The 22,513-nt window shown below is 31.0% G+C and overlaps 1 protein-coding gene across 1 annotated transcript in view; it reads right to left on the bottom strand.

The window, feature by feature from the left end:
* LOC129981346 (uncharacterized) overlaps nt 1–22,282 on the bottom strand; it is a 53,076-nt gene extending 30,794 nt beyond the window's left edge. The window contains exon 1 of the mRNA XM_056092161.1: nt 22,047–22,282. The gene's annotated coding sequence lies outside the window, so the exon portion shown is untranslated. The remainder of the gene's footprint in view (nt 1–22,046) is intronic.
* Nucleotides 22,283–22,513: the final 231 nt, after the last annotated feature.

The following is a 22,513-nucleotide window of genomic DNA, read 5'->3' as shown; positions in this document are numbered from 1 at the left end:
AAAATTATTCGACAATTACTGACGATGAAATTGACAATTTTAGATGGTGTCTAATTTTTGTTTTAATAATAATAAAAAAAAAGATTCTACAAATTTTATAAAGATAGATCTATGCCAAAGATTTGATCTTCAAACATTAGTAAATCAAAAATCGTTTCTCTTCCACTAAAAAAAAGACGAAATATTTTTTAATAAAAACACAATTTTGCGTCTCCTATCTTTAAATTAAAATTTTCGCGAAATCTGCATTTATCTTTTATAAATTTTATAACCATAATACAAAATCTGGATTTTCATGTATTTCTACCATAGCTTTTAGCCAGGTGTTATTAAATGATTCAATCTGTACTTTTTCAGTTCTTCAAGCTTTAACTTTCTTCTTAAAGTTAGCTTTATTCATTTGTTTATTTACTTAGAGGTAGTTTTTAAATACATATAAATGTGAGAATTTTGTATTGAAAAAAATAATGACTCAAATATAATAACTCAATATGAAATAGTGACTGTACTTCCGCCATAAGCTCATTTTGAATTTTAAAAAAAATTATGCAAACATTGCCAAATGATGAAATCATTTATTTATTAATCATTTATCTAAGGATAATATTTATATTGATCCTTTGTTTGTGTTTTTTTAAATTTAATTTCAAATTAATTTTCAACAAAGTCGATTTTTTTTCAATAAATTCAATTTAGCTAAATTTAAATTCCAAAAATTTAAATAAAAATCGAAAAAAAAACAACCTATGAATTTTTTTTTTTAAACCTAGCACTTTGTTTTGTGAAAAATATTTTTCAAAGCATATTATTCAAAAAATAATACAAACATTTAACTAAATATAAATTATTTAAATTTAAATTCCAAAAATTTAACTAAAATTTAAAAAAAAAACATGAAAAATATTTTTAAAAATTATTCCTGTCCTAATTAAATTATTATAACGTTTGACAGCTTATTTTATATAAATTTTTAATGCATACAATTATTAAATTAAAACTCCCCTCCCCTCGGATTAAGAGATTTTTTTATTATTATTATTTAAATACAAAAAACTGGTCCAACAAAAAAACAACTCCAATCCCCCCCCCCCCATCTTTGTGCAAATTTAGAGATCTATTTTGGATTAAAAATTCAATAACATCCACAATATTTTTTCCATGTCAAAGTACAGTTTGACTGGACTCCAAGACTAAAATCGTTTTCCGATCATGAAGTTCACGAAGGCTGCTATTTAATATTTTTCGATAGCCAATTGTCACAAAATAAGATTATTTTTCCCATTTTCAGATTTAATTTCTTTCTTCTTCTTCTTCTTTTTTTTTTTTTTCCTTATCTTTTGAAAGTGGATTATTGTAAAGAGAAGGAGGGAAAAAAAAAAAAAAAACATTACAATTTTTTCACCCTATAATTTTTCTATTTAAACTTTTCCCGTAAGATTGAAACCGATGTTATAACTTTCCTATCCCTTACTTTTCCCTTTTACCTGGAAACAAATGCAGTAGCCTGAATGTTTTGGATAACCAACTCAACAATTTAAACCAATAAAATTGCTTTATGTTTTTGTTTCGTGTCAAAATGCAATTCAACTGGAACTACTTGGACCAGTTTTGGAAAGTAATCACTGCGGTAGGAAAGATGGTAATAAAGTAAAATGACAAGCGCCAGGAAGAAAACAATAATTTTACCGTTGCCTTTGTTCTTTTTTTTTTTTTTTGTATTGCATTTTCCAAATAAAACTACATTTATTTAAAAATTGTGCTTTTGGGGGCCCTTGTCCTTTGTTTATGATGCGGTATTTGAAAGTAACAAATAAATGGTATCAAGTAATTCGTCCACAAATTCTCTATTACTTTAATATTCTGGAAGCTGTTGTACGTTTGGTAAAATTCAATGAATGCAGGTTGATTTTAAAATTATATTCTAATATTTACAGATTCTTTGAAAAATGTAATTTGTAAGGGTACGGTTATGAAATACATAAGAATAAACAAAAGTTGCGTATTACAAGAATTCGATAATTTAAACATAAAAAAATGCAAAAAACCAATCGATCATCTCGCGATTCTTTCTGGCGCGAGATTAATTAATTAAAAGCAATAGAGCAAACGATAAATTAATAGCATTATCTGAAGATCTTAATTAATTAAAAGTAAGAAACCAAAAGATAAATTAATATCTCCAACTGAAGATGACGTCAATTCATAGAAATGCCGAACAATTCAGATTAACTTAGAATTTTTTTATTTGGCTCATGCTGGTACCATTCGAATTCGACGCTCTTATTATCGGTACCTACAATATAAATTTTAGGACAGAAGGCATTAACAGTAATAACTAGCGGGAGTGGTTTCCTCGAAACGTTCTCGCATCCTCTCTCCGCATAGAATTATGGGTAAGGCTAAGAATGTCACGGTTGCCAAGATTTTTTATTTTTAGTATCCAGGACATGATGGTTTTATGCTTTTTAATATAATAAAGAAAATCGAAACTGAAATTTTAAACGTCTTTATTTTGAATTGATTGAATTAAAATTTCATATCGAACTAAAATTTTCGTAACCAAAATCGCATAGCAAATTTTACTTATACACGCCATTTCGTTTTTGAGCTCTTTCGTTCACTTGCATGCAAAAAGTACAGACGGTCGACTTTTGTATAAATTTGGTTGAAATGTTTTTGTTTGTTTTCCTTAATTTATTAAATTTATTTCCTTAATTTATCTCTTCAGACGCTAAAATTGTGTGCTAAATTTATATAAGTCTTTGCATATATATATATATATATATATATATATATATATATATATATATATATATATATATATATATATATATATATATATATTTTTAGTTATCGCGTTTATATGCATGTGAAAGAACAGACCGAGAGACAGTCAGCTCCTTGACGAATTGGTATAAAATTTGATACATATCTGCGCTTTAGATGATAAATCTGGGCATTAAATTTTATTCATCTGGTGCTTTACAATCTGTAGTTATCATTTTTAAATGTATTAGGACAGCCAGACTTTCTGTAAATGAATTTTATTTAAATTTTGACCGAAATCTACATTTTTGATGTAATTCCTACCAAATTCATTCGTCCAGCTCAAATCTTTTTATATATCGTGTTCACAAAAAGGAAGAAAACAGTCAGAGCTCGACTTCAGAGAAAATCGATATTTTTATGAATCTCCACATTGATCCGTCAAAATCTTGAGTTCGAATTTTTCGACGAATACAATGTTTTCACCTTTCGTATACTTCATATACGAAAAAGCAATAAAGGGTGAAAATACCTTTTTTCAGTGATGTTTGTCAATAGAAAAATTTAATATATCAGGTGCTCTTAGAAAAAAAATATATCGATTAGTCAAATGATTTACAGGAATCTACAATTTTGATGCAAATAGATGTACCTCAGATTTCATTTGCCTTGGCGTTTTTGATTTATCTTATACAAACATACAAAATTCGTAAAATCATTTTTCCGGAAACCTAGAATATCAAGATTCGTCAAAAGCTTATCATCCATTTTTTTAAAAAATTATTATAATAGTTTCCCTTTATATATTTCGTATATGAGACAGAAAAAAATATTATGAATGTAAAAGGTGTGAAAGTCTTGTTCCAGCAGCTTCTGAGCGCTTGAAAAGTTAATTCAGAAAGCAGCAAGATGTTTTTATTGAGGGTAAGTTTTCCTCCTTACCAATTCTTCATTTTTTGTTTACGTCATTTCTGCGGATTTATTAGACGCTGAGAAGTATTTACTTCATTTATATGCCAGGAATCGTTGCCAAGAAAAGCGAGACGCTTTCAAACTTTATGACAAATAACCATGTTTTCTGCACAAACAATGTAAAATTTTCAATATTCGTTGCTTAACATGAGAAATTAAATATATATATCCCAATTTCTCGTAGTATTTGTTCTTGAGATTAAAAGTTTTAGCGGCCATATCCAATTTCGAGACTGGCCAAACATTCATACAATAAATTGCAAAATAAATAAATAAAAATAAATTAACTAATTAAAAATTTTAAAAAATGAATAAATAGTGGGAACTCATAACAGCGGGGATACATTTTCTTGTACTTTCACAATGTGGCGCTGCTTCGGTTAAACTTTACAACTAAAAAGACCATGTATGTATTAAGACCTTTTCTTTACCTTCTCGCATAAGTAATAAAGAAAAAAGATTGTAATCGTCAAAAACATTTGAAATCGAGATTTTATCGAATCTTTATGTGACAAAGAAACCTCAATCTGTTTGTGACAAAGAAAACTCAAAAGCGCTTTCAGCTGGATGAATGAAATTTGATAAATGGTCCTTACACTAAATTCGCAGATTTCAATCAAATTTTAAACAAACTCTATTCAAAGGAAGTCTGACTTTCCGGCTGTTTGTTAACTCTATAACTACAAAATTAAAGAACTAGATAGATAAAATTTAGTTACGTAGATTTAATTCGTATATTGCAGACACTTGTCAAATTTTAAGCCAAATCCAATTCGCAGATTTCAATCAAATTTTAAACAAACTCTATTCAAAGGAAGTCTGACTTTCCGGCTGTTTGTTAACTCTATAACTACAAAACTAAAAGAACTAGATAGATAAAATTTAGTTACGTAGATTTAATTCGTATATTGCAGACACTTGTCAAATTTTAAGCCAAATCCAATTCGCAGATTTCAATCAAATTTTAAACAAACTCTATTCAAAGGAAGTCTGACTTTCCGGCTGTTTGTTAACTCTATAACTACAAAACTAAAAGAACTAGATAGATAAAATTTAGTTGCGTAGATTTAATTCGTATATTGCAGACACTTGTCAAATTTTAAGCCAAATCCAATTCGCAGATTTCAATCAAATTTTAAACAAACTCTATTCAAAGGAAGTCTGACTTTCCGGCTGTTTGTTAACTCTATAACTACAAAACTAAAAGAACTAGATAGATAAAATTTAGTTACGTAGATTTAATTCGTATATTGCAGACACTTGTCAAATTTTAAGCCAAATCCAATTCGCAGATTTCAATCAAATTTTAAACAAACTCTATTCAAAGGAAGTCTGACTTTCCGGCTGTTTGTTAACTCTATAACTACAAAACTAAAAGAACTAGATAGATAAAATTTAGTTACGTAGATTTAATTCGTATATTGCAGACACTTGTCAAATTTTAAGCCAAATTCAATTCGCAGATTTCAATCAAATTTTAAACAAACTCTATTCAAAGGAAGTCTGACTTTCCGGCTGTTTGTTAACTCTATAACTACAAAACTAAAAGAACTAGATAGATAAAATTTAGTTACGTAGATTTAATTCGTATATTGCAGACACTTGTCAAATTTTAAGCCAAATCCAATTCGCAGATTTCAATCAAATTTTAAACAAACTCTATTCAAAGGAAGTCTGACTTTCCGGCTGTTTGTTAACTCTATAACTACAAAACTAAAAGAACTAGATAGATAAAATTTAGTTACGTAGATTTAATTCGTATATTGCAGACACTTGTCAAATTTTAAGCCAAATCCAATTCGCAGATTTCAATCAAATTTTAAACAAACTCTATTCAAAGGAAGTCTGACTTTCCGGCTGTTTGTTAACTCTATAACTACAAAACTAAAAGAACTAGATAGATAAAATTTAGTTACGTAGATTTAATTCGTATATTGCAGACACTTGTCAAATTTTAAGCCAAATTCAATTCGCAGATTTCAATCAAATTTTAAACAAACTCTATTCAAAGGAAGTCTGACTTTCCGGCTGTTTGTTAACTCTATAACTACAAAACTAAAAGAACTAGATAGATAAAATTTAGTTACGTAGATTTAATTCGTATATTGCAGACACTTGTCAAATTTTAAGCCAAATCCAATTCGCAGATTTCAATCAAATTTTAAACAAACTCTATTCAAAGGAAGTCTGACTTTCCGGCTGTTTGTTAACTCTATAACTACAAAACTAAAAGAACTAGATAGATAAAATTTAGTTACGTAGATTTAATTCGTATATTGCAGACACTTGTCAAATTTTAAGCCAAATCCAATTCGCAGATTTCAATCAAATTTTAAACAAACTCTATTCAAAGGAAGTCTGACTTTCCGGCTGTTTGTTAACTCTATAACTACAAAACTAAAAGAACTAGATAGATAAAATTTAGTTACGTAGATTTAATTCGTATATTGCAGACACTTGTCAAATTTTAAGCCAAATCCAACTATGGGCTGATCGTCTGTCCGTCTGTATTTTTAGAAACATGTAAAGTTATAAATGAAAAATAAATGACTTAAACGTGTCAAATTTAGTGTGGGATTTTACGATTGTAATTTTAAATCAAATTTTATTCTCAATTAGTTGTTAAAAACGTGTCTAAAACACATGAACATTAACCGCATGCGAGGGATAAATCACCCAAAACACTCATCAGGGATTCAATAAAAATGCGAAATTCACGCCACATGTTCATATATTTCGCTGTCATTGCATATTATTCTTTTCTAGGGCCGAGGGAAGTATGCTTCCCACCAAATTTATCAATCTTTGTATGAAATTATGTAGGTTCGCATAAGTTCTGACAAACGTTTTTAGAAAGACAGAAACTTAGAGGCTTCAGTTTTTTATCTCACACAAAATGATGTGTCTTGATTTGTTACTTAATTATTAATTAACCAAATTAATTAATTACTCAAATTAAAGTTATCTAATAGGCTAAATGAATCTCTTTTCTTATTCTAATTTCAAGTCTAAAAATATTTTAACATAAAATGACTGGAAAAAAAATGGCCCTTTAAAGGATTAAATGCCAATGCCAATGAAGATGTTTTCTGGGGTAACACCGTTATTAGAGAGTATGCGAGAAAGTTTTGGGAAGACCACTATCACTAGTTAACCAACTGTGTCCAAAATTTGATATAAATATACAATTTTGATGTCAAGACAACATACCCAAATTAATTTATTTTGCATGTTACCTTTTTACATGCTAAATACACGAAGAAAAAGTATCATATTCATCAAAAAAATTCGAAACCAAGATTTTGACTCATCTCCATATTTCAAACCTAGCTGAGTTCGAAAAACATATTTTTGTCATTATGTCTGTCGGTCTACGAGCAAGATAACTTTAAAACGCTTTGAACTAGACGAATGGAATTTAGTCTTCATGCCAAATTTATAGATTTTGTTATGAATGTCTGGAGTTAGATGAAAGTTATTCTACTGCATTCTATTGCTGGGTAAATTTTCCCAGACAGATAAAAGTCGGAGAAAAATTAGACGTATTGGCGATTAAACAGACGTTTTCCTTGACACTGGAGCTCTATATTCTATAATTAAGGCGAACTATTAGTCCTTATTCATTTTTAAATAATTAAGATATAATTTTCTAATACTTATATATTTCTACTCGTATCTCATCTTGTTCAGTCATTCCTGTTTTTTTAAAGGTTCATTTTCTGACTGTTTCCCATAAAATTGCGAATACAATAATTATAAATTACTTTAAATGAAAGATTTTAAATAATTATTATAGTTTATATGCATTACTTCATAAAATATAATATATTTTTATTGAAAAAATGCAAAAAAAAAAAAAAAAAAAAAAAAGGCAGTAGTTTCTTCTTATTACAAATAGATTTTCTTAAAATCATTTTGTTATTGTAACCAAAAGCCAAAATATGTTTTCCAAATTACCCATATTTTCTTAGTAATTGGGAATATAACCGGGGTAATTATGAACGTTGCTGTAGCTAAATCTAGTTAATTAATACATTCATTTGAAAAATGGCATCGTCTAATCAACCTTGAAGAACATAATTATGCACTCATTATAAACAGAATCCTTTTTTATTAGAATATTTTAAATCGAAGAAAATGATAATATCTGCAAAATTTCCTCCCAATTACCTTAACTAAGCCTTAGTATTTCAAATAATTAACACAGATGGTTATTTTAATCAGACTTGAAAGGGCATTCAGCAGTATTTTGACAGTGCATTTTACTTTGATTCACTTCATGAAATTTATTTCATATTTACAAGATTCAAAATCTCCATAATCATTTCATTATTTCATTCCATGATAAACTCTTTGAAGCTGAAAGCTTTTGAAAACGGTGCAAACTAGTCTTCATCGTATCTATACTCAATCAACAACAAATGTACGAAATCTCCTGAAGTCTGTCATCTGTGGATTCAATGGCGTTTGATGTTTTGGAATTTACCGACAATTCACGAGAAAAGTCGACCATTTCCGAATCCTCTCGAGGAATACTGCATCATTAGCTTTCCCAAGATAGATGTTACATACTTTGACAGACGCCAAACCACAGAGTTGTGAACAAAGGTTAAGAGGAAGACAATTTACTCTAGAGTTACTAAATTTGGTATAAATACAATTTGGAGGATAAGAATATGCAACTCAGAACGATTTTTCAAAACTTAGTTAAAATTTAATTAATTAAAAATGAAATAAAATGTTATCGGTTTTTCGCAATATTTTTGAAAATATTATCAAATAAGGTTATTTTAACACATCTTAAAAGGCAATGCAATTGTTTTTTCAAGGATATAAATTTAATTATTATCCAGTTTTCTCTCTCATTTAAACAATTTTTTGAAAATATTTTATGTCTAATTTGCAAAAATACTTTTCATTGTTGTAATGAGACACAAACCATATTGATGTTTCTCTTCCATTACTGAAAGCTAAAAGATGAAAATTCGCTTATTTTTTTCATATTTTTTGGGGAATATGATAATAAAGCTCTCTAAAAAAATTGGTATATTATGAAATTATGAAAAAATTAAAAAATTTACAAATGGGGAGGGAATGGCTGCCATCGCTAAATCTTTTATGCAATTTTCTTTCACCCAACTAATATGCATAATATTTGTGAAAATTCGAGGACGATATTTTCACAAATCTTTCTCGAGTCGAAAAAAAGGCAGTATTTTTAAAATTCTATGTCTGTGTACATAAAAAAAAAAAAAAAAAAGATTATCTATGGAAAAATTAGGCCTATATTCACGATATGAAAATTATAAACCCATATCAAATTTTATACTTCAGATCGGTTGAAAAGGGAAGAAGCTCAAATTCCAAATTTAGATTTTTTTATCAAATTACGAAGCACAAAATGCGTCATTGTATACGAGAAAGTCAAAAGGGGAAAATTCTACCTGGTCTTTCTTTCTTTCGATACGAATTTAAATAACGAAGAAAAAAAGTAATCATGTGTTTTTAATCAGAGTTTCTGGACCATGATTTCGATATGTCAGATTTTCTGCGATTTTTTTTTTCATAAATTATATAAAAACTTTACTCAAAATATCAAAATACAAATGGTATAGATTAAGACTTCCGAAAATAAATACCAAGGAATTATTGACAGGCTATGTTCTTCAGAACTTTCTTCTTTAAGAATCTTAAGTTTTTATGATCAAAATTAGGAATGAAAATTGCTTCAATATAAATTATATCATTACAACTTACTGAATTACAGATTATGAATTAAGAACCGAATAAAAAGAAACATGATTTTAATAGTGCTTGAAAAAGCAAATAATACTTTTTTCATGAAAAATATGGACTCCACAATAAAAATACTATATGTATGAGGCATTGATAGAAAAATTTTATGTGAATTGAAGCTTTAATTAAATTTATAATACATTTAAATATTAATAAATGTTTAGGAATTTTGCTTCTCATGATATTCATTGAGATTTAATTTCTTCATTGTATTATTTTCAACATCTCGCGTTATTACAATTTTGATTTAATGCTTTTAATGTATTTTGCTTTTGAAAACCTTTTATCATCTTCTATTTCTGAATCTATTATAGGTCATATTCCATTATTAGAAATATCATTGTGTTATGTTTTTCAAATCCACTATCATATGGCGCCTCAAATATGAAATCAAAATTTAATTTTGAAAAAATTCCTCTCGGCAAGCTGGAAGGTAAAGGTAGTTTACATCTGATTTACTGTCTAGCAACATAAATTGTTGATGCCAGAAACAGTCAAAATAAAGGCCGTGAAAATCACTTTTCAGCCCCTAAATTCTAAGATATTGTAGTAATCGAAACACTTTAAATACAAAAGTTGTTCGTCTTAATAAGGCGCTAATTTCGTTAGTTGGATTTATTTATTATTGAAGAGAGAGAGAGAGAAACTTTTGAACGAAGGGTGATTTTGGATTCTAGAGACCACTATTGGTGAAGAATTGAAGATATTTTCTCGGAGTTTTGCCATGAGGACCATCGCAATAGGTAGTCTTCCTATTTGAACCTATCTAATAACTTGATTAAGAGATTGTAGTATTCAGATATTATTCAAATAATGTCTTATCATAGGGAACATTTCAAAGTTCTAATACTATAAAAAGTAAGAGAAACACCCATACAAAATTCCCATTTATAAACAGAAAGCATTTCAGATTAAATAAAAGCGTATGAAGACTTATAAGAAATGACATTGATGTAAATTTTATGGTTAAAATATTACTAAATAACTATTTAAAATGGAATGCGGTTTTATTTATCATTATTAAGCCTTGGTGTTCTTATTTAATCTTGCATTTTGTGGAAATATCATGAAAAAATGTGAAGAGCTTTGATACTCGAATATTCGTCGAGGCATTATCACTTGATTTATGAAACTTTTCCTAATCCGGCTTTCAATGCAGGCGGCCGCATCTCTGGTTGACAGCGCGTAGGAAGCTAAGAACCGATATGCGACGCCAGACTTCTGAAACTACAGAAAAAAGTTATACAAAATTAATTAAATTTTGTTTCAAGTACAGGAGCATTAGATTCATTCAAAGCAGAATAAATCACGATAAAAATATGATTTATCCATAAATCCGAATTTAAGAAAAATAGGACTAAAAATATAAATATTGAAAGAAAAGACAATTTTTAAATTAAATCAGTGGAAGTGGTCTTGAAACTTCCCCGCATACTCTCCAATAAAAGCTTTGGACTATCCTCTCCCCTCCCTTACATAAAACTGTAGACTTCAGTTAAGATTGTAAATACCTTGGATGGCTTTGATGAACAATAGTTAAATAAAGGTTGTAGTGATTGGATTTTGAAGCGTTAGGAAATAAACGTTCATAGATGGCGCTAGGCAACTAGCGCGAGTGTAATTAAAAGAGTGATGTCATTCGAGTGTTTGCTCTTGGAGGAGAAGGAGTTACTGAGCAGAGTAACTCGAACGAATCTGCAATAAATTTGTTAAGTTTTCTATTTGCCTAATTTTTTCAAAGCACTCACGAACCAGCCACGACAAAGGTCTTTGGCTTGAAACTAACACTTTTATCGAATCTATCGTGAGAATATGTATTTCGGATACACTTTTTTTTTTTCCGCCACTTGATTGACACCAAAATTTGACATGAAGCTACAGTTGAAGTCAAAAGATTAGATACCGACTATAATTGATTCAAATCGTATTACACATACATGATTCACATTTTAGAACATCAAAAAATACATTTGTGGTATTGTGAATGTCTGTCTGTGACAAAAATAACTCAAAAACGCTGTGATCATGCGCATATCTCCCCGTCTTGCCCACCTGAACGGATGAAATTTGGAATAAGCAATTATTATTAAATTTTTTTAATTGCTTTCAAATTTTGAGCAGATCTGTCTGTTCGATTATTCAAATATAAGCTAACACGATGACAACAAAACAAAGACAGTTAGAAGAATAAAATTCAGTACACAAATTTAACATTTACACTGTAGAAACCTATCAAATTATGAGCCGAATCCAACAAGAGGTTGATCGGTCTGTACCTTCAGAAGCATATAAATGCTATCTCTTAAAGACGCAATGACTTAAAGAAATGTAATTCGGTGTGTGATGTTGTAATTATAATTGTAGTTCTGTGTCCACTCTTGGTTTCAAATCGGTAGGGAAAAATATTCGTAAAACACAAATTCAATTCTCGGATACGATTAACTGCTTGCTATGGATTAATCACTAAAAAACTCATCAAGGATTACACGACAGATCCGGTATAAAATGTTAAATTAAAATTAAAGGTCAATATTTCTTAACTATTGCACACTAGTGCTATGCAAAGGGTTCTCTACATTACCCAAGGTGCACAATTTTTCGTCGGCCTGGGGGTGATATCTTTGTTGAAGAGTATGTGAAAAAGTTTTGGAGAAGTCACTCCCGAGCTGGTTTATTATATCAGTAAGCAAAAAATGTCTCAGATTTTACAAAAATATATTCGGTATTCTAAATTTCAAACTTTGAACAAATGTCTTATTTTATATATATATATATATATATATATATATATATATATATATATATATATATATATATATATATATATATATATAAGCATAATTTTTGAAGCAGAAGCCAGTTTCGAAGCCAGTGAAGAAACTTTCGATTTTTTAACTTTGCTTTATTTCAGTCCCGGGAGCCATGATTTCTTGCACAAGCAGAAGTGACGAGCACAACACAGAACGACACAACACGTAATGAGGAAAAGCTAATCAAAATTTTATCCCTGTGAACATATACTGTGTCAATTACAGGCAAAGGAATCATAGGGATCTTTTAGAAGAATTTGTGTAATTCAGCAATTTTTTTCCTTTCACTCAGAGTCTGGAAACGTGTCGGCTCTTAGCCGATTCAGCAATTTTAGAACTCATGTTGAATTAATTAAATAGAAAAAGTGGAATGGCGTCAGGGAATAAGAGAATATTTTAGAATAAGTCAATATGGGCTAAATGAAGTTAAAAATGAGGAAATTAATTAAGTTTAAATTAAATTTCAAAATATCATTACACACACACACACATATATATCCGGTGCTGAATTATTTCACTTATTATCTTTGTCGGATTGTATAAATATGCTTTATTTCAGCCATCCAGCTACTGGGATAATTGCAGTTTAATCTTTTCTTGTTTCAGATCAAAGCTGAAATGTTAAGTTAATAATATGTTATAATGATCAGAATCGGCACAATAAATAGATGAAAGACTTGTAAAATAAGACATTTATTCAAAATTTAAAATAGTTTTCTGGTGTTGTCATTAAGATCCAATTATGCATAAAAGATAGTATTGAAATTTTTCGCACGCAGTCATCTAGGCGAACCAACTAATGGCAGCCAGCTCAGAACTATTTGACAAGGCACAGTGATACTTGCGCATATATCCTCATCTTGCCGACTCGAGTTACCGCTGATTATAGCATACAAAATATTTCTATGAACATAAAATCGATAGAGGAATCAGATTGGAAAAATACGACCCAGGATATTGGCAAATAAAAAAAAGGACCTAAACGTTAGACTTGGTCGACGAAGCCGATCGGATCAATCAAAAAAAATATTCAGTTATTGTCTGTCACTCGAAAAACAAAGGTAACAAATTTTTTCACGGAATGGAATGTCGAAGGTCAGGAAAACGTGAAGAAGAAAATGCAACAGCAGAAAAGTCAAATGTGTTGAACGGAATCACGGTCAAAGAACTTCGGAGAATATTTCTAGATAATTGATTGGGCGCAGTACTTGGAACCAACCGCAAGGCGCACACTTTGAAATATTACTATTTTCTGAAAATATTGCAAAAAAATACTGAAATGCTGCATTGTTCCAAGATTAATTATTGCATCTGATGACAGCATCATTAAGTTGCCATGCATAATTCCAGATTACGCGACTGCAAATTTATAGACTTCATCCCCTCTGCCTCTTTCAAATCCAAATTTAAAATATTTTAAAAATTTGTATTAATGTAAGGAGTTCACAACTTATAAATTACAATAATAAAAATTTAATGACAAATTATGTTTTGGAACATGCATTTCAAACTACCATAAGAAGTTACCACTTTTCAAAAAATCAATCAACCAGTTGGAGTAGTGTTCCCGAACTTTCTCGCATAATCCATAATAAAGGTGTTGTCCAAGAGAATGTCGCGTGACATTGGGGCACAATAATTATGAAATATTAACAATTGGCGTGAATTCAGCATTTTTGCTGAATCTATTATGTCATCCTTGGCGATTAATTCCTGGCATGCAATTAATAACATCCGACGAGTTTTTCTCACTCGATTGAAATCAAAATTATACACAGAATTATAATTGTTGTTTCAAAATTAAATACCAAATTTGATATATTTAATCATTGCATTTTCTAGTTATCTCGTTTACATGTTTCTTAAAATACAGACCGACAGATGGTCACCCCATAGTTGGATCTGAGTGAAAATTTTATAGATTTTATGCAATAGATATTAAATCCGTGTACCGAGTTTTATCTATCTAGCTCTCTTCATTTTGTATTTATTGTGTTAACTTATATTCGAACAACCGGACAGTCAAACTTCTTGTGAGCGGATTTTGCATAACATTTGACAGAAATATACAAATTTGGTGTAAAACACGTATACCAAGTTTCATCCGTTTAGCTCAAGACGTTTTTAAAAATTATTTTTTTCAAAGATAGCCAGACATAATGCCAAAAATGTGTATTCCAAACTCAGACAGGTTTAAAACGTGGAGATTCGTCGAAATCTCGGGTTTCGAATTTTTTACGATTACAACATTTTCTCTGTATTTCATAATAGAGAAAGGAAAAATAGACAGCATTTTGTAAGATTTTACTTTTTTCCTACTACTGTTGCTGCATTTTTTTTCTTTATTTATTTTACAACAGATGATAAAGCTTGCCAGTTGTCTTTTACCAAATTTTAAGTTAATCAACCAATACTTAAAAGAAAATAGGTAACTTTAATTTGCAAGCGAGTTTGAAACTATGAAAAAAATCTGAAATTTAAACAACGCCTATTTTTAATTTAATTATTTAAATAACCTCTTTAATAATCTGCCCTCGGCTGTGTAACTTGTTCAATCCAATTCTTTTTATAAATTTTTTTTTTTACTTCCAAGCATTTTGCCAAGCATTCCGATCCAAAAATTCATGATTAAATGGATCATATTTTATATTAAAACAACCTTCTAGCACATGAGATAGGAATATGACTTTGCATATGGTGAAAAGTTTATAAGTTTTCAGGGAAATTTGGTCCACTTTTATATTTTTCTTAGGGGGAAAAAATAATACTTCCAGCAGCTAACAATTCCTTTCACACGAGTCTAAAAATAACGGATATACTGGTTAAGAAAAGAATTTGAAGGGACTCTTTTTTACATCCTCGTTTTCGAAGTATAGAGAGTGTATTTCAATCGTCAGAAAATATAAACTCGAGATTTTGACGAAACTCCACGTTTTAGATCTTCCTGAGCTCGAAAAAAACATTTTTGGCATTATGTCTGTCTGTCTCTGACAAGGATAATTAAAAAGCACCTTACACGACGTGTGTAGATTTCTATCAATTTTTAGTAAAAGCTAGTCAGAGCAAAAGCATTAAGTAAAAGTTATACATATTTTATATTGTTACGAATCTGTGATGCGGCTTCCCAGCATAGTTGGTTCCATAGGAGATCCCAGAGCTTGGCGATAAACTTGGCGACCATTTGGCAACTTGGAGATAAATTTGGAGACTTTGGCGCCAAAATAGATTATACCCGAAACATCGAGAATTTTCCCGATCCGTCCAATAGAAACCGAGTTACGCCTCGAACGTTCCTGATTGGTTGAGAGGCTTCTAGCCTCGCCTCCTGAGACCTATTAAAGGAGCAGCCTGCAGCTGCCGAGTCGTCGTGAACCAGTGGAGTGCAAGAATAGTCGGAAGCGACAGAAAAGAGAGTAGTCGGAATCGACGATAAAGAACTGGCCTTCCAGAGTTAAGCGGAGCAGCGACGGAGTGAAGCTAGTGCTGAACTAAGCTGTATGCTACTGTCTGCAGTAGAGTCTTGTTATATGCTGTTGTGTATGCTGTTGTTGCTGCACATCTCGGCTGAAGATAATCGTCTTCTGTGCTGTATATAGTTGTCGTCTTTGTGCTGTCCTGTGTGTCTTCGTGTAAATAAACGTCGTAGTTTTATTTTCTACTGCCGCCTGCTGATTGAGCGCTCTCCACACTATCCAAACGAACCCCGGGAAATTTCGTAACAATATATTTAATTCGTTTAACTCTTTGTGTTTGATGGTTATCATTTTCGGTTTCGTTCAAAATGTTATCAAAATCTTTCAATTTCTTGTGAAAACCCCATTTCAAATTTCATCCATTTAGCTCAAAATATTTTTGAATTATCGTATTACAGACGGAGAGACATTGGTTCCCCCCCCTTCCCCTGTTACATTGATGACACTTTAAAATTGGGAGAACACTCATTTCTCTTTCGAATGAGTCACCTTCATAAATATATCGTCGAAATATTTATTTTTAGTCAATAATGAGTTCTTACTGCAAGGAAGAAAAAATATTATTTTTCTTTTAATTTAATAACCATAAACTAAAGAGTTAAGCAAAGCAAAATTGTTCTTATAACATTCTATACAACAAATACACAAAAATGGGAAAGTCAGCCATCTGACTCTCCGACCCGCCACGAAGGCACACGGATTTAAACCATAAAACTGAATGACTGGACCGCCGCAGCAGTAACACTGGCGGGAACTGTGGTTGAGTCCAAAGGACCATCACCAGCCACGGTACAACCCTCCCCGAAGGAAGTACGTTCCGTCATCGATGGGAGGAGTCAGATCCCCCATCTATTTGTGTACCCGCCAGAATGGCGAGATTCAACCACCATGCCGGAAGCATCCCACCCTCATTTCGAGGTGCCCCCCCGGGGGTATAACATACAAAAATGGAGGGGGACCTCTTAAATATAAATTATGTATGAAATGTAATTGTAGGAAACAACTTGTAAGCAAAACAATGTATTCAATTACAGGCAGACAGACAGACTTCCAAAAATTTGTTATGTGGACTCAGGGAGGTACATTCGTCAAAATCTAGTAGTCCTTTTTTGTTTGTTGTTGTTTATTATACTTTTTTTGTTAACTTTCTCGTATACTTAGTGTAGGGAAGTATTGTAATCTTAGAAAAATTCAGTTTAGTTTAGTTTAGTTATATTAACGTCCCGTTTGAAGCAACACTACGGCTATTTTGGGACGAACCTCGCAATTTTGAACCGCGGTCAGATGACAAGGACGACACCTGAGCTGGCACCCCCCTCTCCACACCAGCGGGAGGACGTTTGGTCAGGACGGATTTAACGTGCAACAGACCACCTTACACGACAGTTCTTCGGTGGAATCGGGTCCCGAACCTGAAACTCTCCGGTACCGAAGCCGAGACCTTACCAGCAAGCCACCGCGGTCCTTATAAAAATTCAAACTCGAGATTTCGGTGAATCTTCACGTTCCCTGACTGCGAAAAACATATTTTTGGCACTATGTCTGTCTTTCTGTACAAGGCAAAGATAATTCCAAAACGTTCAGAATGAGACGGATGACATGTGGTTCGCGATTTTTGCACCCTATTTGTAGATTCCCAAATTTTGAGCAAAATCTATTTAGAGGAAGTCCGTCTGACTAGCTGCTTCTGTATATGTTAACACGATAAACGCAAAACGAAAAGAACTAGATGAATAAAATTCGGTATGCAGATTTAGCATCTACAGTACGAACACTTATCCAATTTTGAGCCATAAACAACATGGAGTTGACTGTCTGCAGGTCTCTACTTTCAGAAGCATGTGAACACGGTGACTCAAAAATGCAATGACTTAAATATATCAAACATGTTATGGGATTTTGCAGTTGCAATTGTATTTCTGTGTTAAATCTGGGTCTCAATCAGTGGCGAAGAAACACGTTTAAAACACAAATTCAATTTTATTAGAGAGTGTAGGAGAGCCACTCCGTTGTTTATATTTAGTGTATGAAAAAGTAAAATTATGGTGTTTGGATATAGAGAAGTTTGAAACATAATTCCTCAAAAAGTCAATTTTTTTGTTTTTCCCGACATTAACAATGCCTTCTATCTACTTTCTTCATATGCGGAAGTAAAAACTGGATGTATCAACAAAAAGTGTTATGAACCAAATTAACGCAAAATACACATTTGAGGTTACGATCTCGCGTTATGAAAAGCTTTGGAACCAAATTGTTTCAGCGGTGGAGTGGTCACACCCAGTGGCCATTAACCGATTCCCACCTTCCCCTGCAGCGCATTTTGTTTGTTTACGGTAGTGCTGCTACCAGCTGATGTATGTGTTCAGAGTTGAAAATGACGTAATAGTGATGAAGTGGTGTTGTAAGAATGCCTCAAGGACTCTTAAAAAAAGATAGTCTTCTTTCTTGTAATCAAAAAAAATAAAGAAAAGAATTTAAAAAAATATATTTATTTATTTTTAAAAATACGATAAATTTCAGCTATTCCGACGGAATCAAATAAAAATTCGATTTATCCAAAATTTTTAGAATAAAAAAAAAAAAACGAGTTTATAACAGTATCTAGAAAACGATACTTTTTCAACTAAAAATAACACCATAGATTTATTTTCCCTTTTTAACAGCGCTCATAAACAACATGTGATTAATAAATAAGACAATAATAATTAAATGAATCTTTTCAATAATTTTAAAAATAACGATCGCAACAAATAGATAATTATTTTAATAAATATACAGTACACTCCCGAGTACCTGGACTGGCCGGATAACAAAAAAAGCCGGAATTCTATGAGTTGTATGAATTTATTTCTTTGCTCACTAATGCCAGAACATAAAGTTTTTATACCAAAACTCATTGTTATAATACGTATTTTCTCTCTTCTTATTGATTACTAAGCCGTCCATTTATTTCAATTTGAAAGCAGCCGCGGCCTGTTGAATCATAGAAGCAGTTGCCGGTAACGTGTCGAGTTAAAATAGAAGGCTCTGTACTGTTAGCTCATATATGTTTATATACTGCACTGCACGTTTCAAGAATTTGTTAGATAAAAAGTAAGTTAAAGGATATAAACCGTTCACATTTTAACATAAATTCTGTTCTGTAATTCCTAACTTAAATGCAGGAAACATAAACAAACCATTAACGCAAATCGTAGGCCGAATTATTAAGAAAATTGGTGCAAACTGATTTTTTTTTCACTGATAAATGGTTACACAGATATAAAAAGGTAACCCTAAGATAAGAGATAAAACTTACAGTTTTTGGGTTTTGAAAAATTCCTTAATAGATGACAACTTAATAGACGTCTTGCCTTCCTCATTTAATTACAATAAAAAGAAACTAGGGCGGATTGTACGGAAGCCGGAGAGTCACGAACCGAATAATCGGGAGTATACCAACAAGGCTAGAATCTGAAATCATTTTATTTATTTATTTATTATTTTTTTTAGGAAATTTCTACTTAGATTATAGATGAAAAAATATGTAAAACTGATATGAATTTCACTTTTGGAGAGTAAAAATAGCAAAAACATATTATATTTTGAATTTAGTTGATAACTAATTTAAAATTATTTAATATATTTTCTGAATATTTTATTATATTTTTCGTCTAGTCATAGAAAGTATCATCGATCAACTTCCCACTACTCAACTGTCTGTTTTAAAACCAATGGGAGCGTTTTCCCTAAAACTTTCTCGCATATTCTCTAATAAAAGTGTTATACAGAGAACGTCTTACGTGGCATTGGCGTACAATAGATACGAAATATTAACATTTGGAGTGAATTTAGCATTTTTACTGAATCTATCGTGCGGTCCTTGGCGAGTTATTTGGCGATTAAATCCTGGTATGCAGTTAATAACAGACAGACTTAATAACAGACGCATTAAAAGTACAGAAATCGAATCTGTACTTTTAATGCGTTTTCTCAATAGATTGAAACAAACATTTCTTAAAAAATCGGTCGGGAGCATTTTGAATCCACTTCTGGAAGCAAACTTCAAATTAAACATTACATTATTAATCTATCTCAAGAAAAATAATTCGATTCCGTGAACTCTGAAATTCGCATTTCAGCGGCAATATGCCATGGCTGCAATTTGCAATAGACATCTTTCGTGTTATTTTAATAGCCTTATGTCTGTTCTGTTTACAGCATCTATGAACCTTGTTAATAGAGCCCAAACATTTGAAGTAACATTTGCATGCGAATTTAACAGTCCGAGATATCTAACATCTGCATGTTATTTGTACTATTTCACCTGTCTAACAATAAGTTTCAAGCACGCTAATTTAAAAAAACAAAAAAACAGTAGAATGTATTAACATATATATTAATATCTTACATAACTTTATTAATAAGTTATATAAAAATTTGTCGGAATTTCTTCTACTAGTAAAGTAGATTATGTGTACGTGTTGGCACTTTACAGAGTAGATGGTTTGATCTACCAAATTAGCAACATGTATACTTTGGAGGTTCAAAATGTGCGTCCCGGAGCGTTTCTAAAAATTTTGAAAATTAAGCAAGATTTTGGAGTTTTTCCACAGATCCTTTCCAAAATATTATATCGCAAAACTATATTGTATATCATTAACTTTAAAAAAAATATTTTTAATGACACCAGTGTAGTTGCTATGTAAATTTTTCCTAAATTTTGTTAGTTTTTGAAAACACTTTTTTAAGAATAGATTTAATTGTTAAAATGAAATTCAAACTTTTTTTAATTTTTTTCATCATATATTCAATTTCGCAATTTTCTTCCATTATTGGAAGCTAAAAAAAAGTTTTGTTTAATATCTGTGTAGTTTGTATGACAAAATCTGAAAGTGAAATTATGTTACTACAAAAGACAACATGCAATATGGAACAGATTATTCAGACACTTAAGTTATTCACTGCATGATGATGTCATGGGACTCGATTCCATAAAGAAAGTTCATGAATACGATAAACAGATTAGATAAGACTATTGAAGTAACACAGCTTGAATATTTGATGCTTTAAAAAGTTTTGCTGGGGAAAGAATCCCGGATATCAAGTTATGCATAAAAGATTTTATTGAAAGCAAACAGTCAATATTCTCGGTGAACCAGCTGGTCGCCAAAGGCGATTAGAATAATAATAAAGTAAATTTCCTAATGACATCTTCATATACATATAAATTCTGGATTCTTTAGCTTTCTTCAGAAAACACGGAATTAAATATTTGAGAACAATGAGAAGAAGACGCAGAATATGAGGCAAGAAACAATACAGCAATAATAAAATCCTAGCAAAATAAAATTCTTATTCAAAAAAAAAAAAGAAGAAGAAGAAGAAGAAGAAAGAAAGAGAAAGAAACGAAGAAAGAAAGGAAGAAAAAAAAGCTAGAAAAAGAAATAAAAGACACATAACAATAACCATAGAACTAAAATGTAATTTAAGAAACAACACAAACTAAATAGAAATAATAAACATAATAAAAAACTCCAAATGCTTTAATAAATTGCTTAAGCAATTTCACTTAAAATAACTGCCACAAATTTATTTTTAAATGTACTAATCGTGCTGTTCAAAGTAAAAATAAATAAATAAAATAATAAAAAATAGCCATACAGAAAAAAAAAATATCGTCTGAACAGATAGTGATAAAGGAGAAAGAAAATAACATAATGTATTCTCGTTGTTTTAAAATGCCAGCTCTATAAAAGAAAAATAAATGCATATCATTGTATATGAGGCATATATTGTACAATGATATGACTTTTTTTTGTTACAGACATGACATTTTAAAATAACAAGAACACATTAATACATTTTTCTTTGGAATTGATCACTTTCAGCAGAATATTGATGAAATATTTTTTTTCTGCAAAGAATGAATTCATGCTGTAAGTGAAAAAAAGGTTAATATTTTTCTTTTATTTAATACACCGCGAACTAAATTTTTAAATTAAACAATAAAAGCATTCTGAAATATCCTAGACAACAGACATTCAATGTTAAAAAAAATATCTTAAAAACAAATTCAGTATAAAACATGCCCTCGGGACAAAATCTGTAAACAAAACAGGGTATTCATTTACAGACGTAAACAATTCGCCCTTTAACCACTCCGCCACGTTTTTTCCCCAGTTCAGCTCACGTTCCCTTCACTTTAACCACACCAGGGTCGAAAGAAAAAAAAAAAAAGGTGACTTACCTCACTCTGGTTCGAAAACTATATAAGGACTTTTTCTTTAAAATGCGAACATGAATTTGTTTCTATAAATAATAGAACATTTGTATGGTAGCCCTTCAATAGGAGAACAGAAAACTGTTATCAAAAATCCGGCATCCTTCTTTCGATTACGTATTCCAAAACAAGTGTCGAAGACGTTTGAATTTTCCTCTAATCGTCTGGAGGACCGTGATTGGTTCAGCAGGTTGAAACCTTTCTACTCGTGAACACGTGACCCACACTTGAGTACAGTGGGGATGGAGTGGAGGGGTGGAGAGAACACTGAAGAGAACAGGTTTCTTTTTTCATTACTAGCGTCTCAATCGCAACGTAATCCCTATGGGATGGGCGAATCCATCATGAACCGTACTTTTCACAGGTAGGTACGTTTGCCCGAGAGGGGCAGCAGGGATAAACGTTGGCTTTTAAATGTTGAGTTGTAGCTCAAC

This window comes from Argiope bruennichi, chromosome 8 (assembly GCF_947563725.1).
Source record: "Argiope bruennichi chromosome 8, qqArgBrue1.1, whole genome shotgun sequence".
In the NCBI taxonomy this organism is placed as follows: Eukaryota; Metazoa; Arthropoda; class Arachnida; order Araneae; family Araneidae; genus Argiope; species Argiope bruennichi.
This window is presented reverse-complemented; position numbering and strand designations above follow the sequence as displayed.